Below are 4,286 nucleotides of genomic sequence, written 5' to 3'. Positions count from 1 at the left end.
TATACATTCGGGTGCAACTAGACCAAAACTTATTTTTCTACAAGAATATGCATTATGCACCCAGGTGCAACAGAGCCAAAACATTTTTCCTATAAGAATATAAAATATACACTATACACTCGGGTTCAACTATACCAAAACTTATTTTTCTACAAGAATATGTATTATGCACTCAGGTGCAACCATGCATAAATCTGTTTCTTATGTCAAAATATACACTATGCACTCAGGTGCATCCTGTATACTTTGTAGATAAATCTACTATATCCTAGTAATCACCCGCAATATACACAAAACCAAAATTACTAGTTCATGATCTCGAGCAACAAACTCAGTTTTCGTAGCATTTTTGACGGGAACTGAGTTTCCGTATTTGGTTTTTTAGTTTTACCCTAAAACTTTCTTTTTTCACTAAAACTCTTTTTTTACCTATAATATCTTTTTCTTACATATTATATATCTTTTTTTACCCTAAATTATTTTTTTAATTTAAAAAATATATTCCAACGAAAAAAATTGGGAAAAAGAATACGGAAACTCAGTTACCGTACGACACTATTCATGCGGAAACTGATTTTCCGTCACATGTAGGGAAGGGACGGAAGGGCACCATAGTGGAAATTCCTTTTGACATGTATCCTTTCCCTACAAATGAGTGATAGGGAAAGGATGAGGCCAACCATAGTATTTGTCCTTACATGTCTAAAATTTGAGGGGTATTGATCTATCGAAGGCCATATCTATCCCAAATATCTTTCCAAACATATAACATATCTTTCCAATCTAAAAAATCTTGATATCTCCAAATGTTCTATACCTATTACTACGATTTTTCCCATTCATGATTTTCAAAATCTCTTAAAGTACTGCCCGGTCGAACACGCAAGCGTTTCTATCTCAAGCTTGTTTGTCAAGTTTAGTTGTGAAAACTATAAGTCTTGATTTCTAGTCCACTTATAGTTGTGTCTCAGATTAGGATAGAATGTGTAGTTGAGCTTTAGACTTCACGGCGTTCATCGATTAAAGACGAAGAACTACTAAGGGGAGCTTGTGTAACTTCATCAACAAAAGGTATGTGGAGGCTTGAACTCATCTATCACTCAAAAGTCTATTTTTATTTTATCTCCTATTGAGACAAAAGTCTTATAGTTATATAAACTTTACAGTATACACATTTGATATTTCGAGATGAGTTTAACTCGCTTATATCTTTCTCGAAATGTGTGTTGGTAAGATTTCGCTTTAACCAAGTTCATCTTTGACGAAAGTCAGAAGATGATCATATGAAAATCACCTGGTAACGTCTTGTATGATTTGTGTGAGACGTCCATTTGATGTAGGCTCGGAATGTTTCGTATTGATTATTTGATCACTTGAAAATAGCTTTGAAGATAATAGTTTGTGTGAGACAGTTATTCTCGTCTTCCAAGAATGTTTCAATGATTTAAATGGGAGTTTAAAACAAATAACCATTGATTGAATATAACACAGGATGCGTACTTGAATGCCAACTTTGCAAATATATTCTAAGTCCGGAAACTTGGTATGCATACCTGTATGCGTACTGGTTTAACAGTTTAAGTCCGGGAACTATAATATGCATACCCGTAAGCGCACTGGTTTAACATTTGAAGTCCAGAACTATAGTATGCATACTCGTATACGTACTAATTAAACCGATATTGGTCGTGAACGACAGTATGCGTGCCCGTTTGCATATTGGAAAACAAAAACCAAGTCTGAGAACATAGGTATGTGTACCTGTTTGCATACCTAAGTGGGTTAAGTTCTAAAATCGGTTTACATACTCATAAACAAATACATTTATATAATAAGGAATGCAATCTTTGTAAACCGTGGCTATTATGTTTATGAATCTATTCAAGTGAATCAAAACCGATTTTTCTTCATTGTGTCTTATATACTTCTATGAGAATATAAACAATTGAACAACTCTATATTCATTTGAGTCATTTGAACTAGTTGTGATTAAGATGAATAAGGTTGATATGAAAGTTATCATATGGCTAACTTCGGTTAACTATTATTGAGCCAACCATGTGTACACGCTTAGATACAGTTACCCATATCCAAATGAAGGCACATTTCATTTTTGTATAAGAATCCAAGATAGTCTAACGATTGAAAGATATTGGATTTAATCTAATCATGTTTTCATCTAACGGTGAATATTGAATGCTTTGTTACCAAGGTAACGTTGATTGCAAACCCTGATTTGAAGACTATATAAGTGAGAACTCTAGCAACTGGAAACCTAATCCCCACACCTCATGTGTGATAGTAGTTGCGACTAGAGTATATTCTCCTCTAACCTTAGGTTTTTCCCAAAACCCTATAGGTTAACGACTTGAAGACTTTATTGGGATTTTGAAGCCAGATCCAACTAATTTCTCCGTAGTTGCGTATTCTGATCTTACTTTTTCTATCGTATTAAGTAAGATATAAAAAGTAATCACAATGTTCTTCGTCTCATTCTTTGTGATTCCAAAATAACTTGTTTGACAACCATATTGTTAGGTTGTTGTGAGGTAATTTATATTATTAGGCTATTTTTCGGGAATATAAGTTCGGTATATCAATTAGTTCCTATTCACCTTGATTTATCAAAAGACAAAACAAAACTCGTAGGTATTTATGTGGGAGACAGATTTATCTATTCCAGTAGACTTTTCTATGTGAGACAGATTTGTTTATCAAGTCTTCGACTTTGGGTCATAACAACTCTTAGTTGTGGGTGATATTATCTAAGAGAATCAAGTGCACAAAATCCGTCATGGTTCTAGAGGCGTAAGGAACGTGACTGTACCTTGATCAGTTTGAGACCGGATAGGGCTCAACTACATTCCATTATGAAGTTAATTTGTAGTACGTTAGAGTCTGTAGAGGCTTAATACAATGTGGTATTCAAAACTGGACTAGGTCCAGGGTTTTTCTGCATTTGCGGTTTCCTCGTTAACAGAAATTCATATGACTGTGTTATTTATTTTCCACATTATATTTTTATATAATTGAAATATCACATGTTGTGTATAGTTCAATCAATTAGATAATCCAACCTTTGGTTGTTGATATAAATCGATTGACACTTGAACATTGGTCTTTGGTACCGTTGAAGTTGTTTCTCATAATAATCAGGCTCACGGATTCCATCTGTTTGATTTGCTGATTACATTGAGAAATAGAGATATAACTCTTGGATGTATTTTACTTGATTGAATCTGATTATCTAGTTGATTCTCTTGGATATATTGGAGTTAGTCCATACATATTTCCTAAACGAAATATTGGGTGTGGTTGTTAGACCCCCGCTTTTAAGGAAAGAAAAACCTCTACCCAAATTTTAGTCAAGTGATTACAAGTCCCCAAGCAGATCAATAAAATAAAATAAAAATCTAACATCATTTTGAGAGGAATGACTTACAGACTACAACAACTAATTTGGTTTTGAAAATTAAACATTTACTAGTTCACTCTCGCTTACTGTTATATCGTAGTTTCCTAAGCTCAACTCAAGCGTCGATGTTGTAGTGATTTTTAAGCGATAAATAAGGGATTCATTACTCGGACTTGAAAAGATTTTTAAAAACAAAATATATACAAAAATTGTCACAGGATCAAGAGACACTGGGACTTATGATTCCACCATAATTATTCATATAATTAATATATTTATTCCTTAAAACAATTATAGCTCAAATAAAAATATCGACTCTGATTCTTGCCAAGGTATATTTTTAGAAGATTAATTTTAAATCTTAAGCATGGATCAAAAGGATTAATCCCAAGCATAAACCATCAAATGAAATGACAATTAATTAAGAAAAATCATAAAAACAATTAATAAAAATGCAAGAAGTCATAAAAAGAAATAAATATAATTTTTATATGCGTGAAATATGGCTTCCTCAATAATCCTAGTATTGGGGTTTAGCTACTCATCATGAAAACACACTCAAAAATATAATTCACAACTCAAATGGTGTTTTTATTGAAGAAAAACTAATAATAATGAATCTGCAACGCTGTATATGCGTTATAGAATTTATTGTTACAAGAGACGTTGCAAATTCAAAATAAACGTACCAAACTGACTGTTGCCAGTGCTGTAAACAACGACACTTCTCTGCTGCAGCTGGAACTGTTGAAGAACGATGCTTCTGGAGCGTCAGTTCTTCGTCTTCTTCCTTCTTCCTCAGCAGCAGTAGGAAGCTTTCCTGCAATGGCTGTTGGCGCTTCTCTTCGCTCCTCTGCTCTGTCTCGACCCC

The sequence above is a fragment of the Papaver somniferum genome, chromosome 3, assembly GCF_003573695.1.
Source record: "Papaver somniferum cultivar HN1 chromosome 3, ASM357369v1, whole genome shotgun sequence".
Classification (NCBI taxonomy): Eukaryota; Viridiplantae; Streptophyta; class Magnoliopsida; order Ranunculales; family Papaveraceae; genus Papaver; species Papaver somniferum.
The sequence above is the reverse complement of the archived record's forward strand: the minus strand, read 5'-3'. Positions refer to the sequence as shown.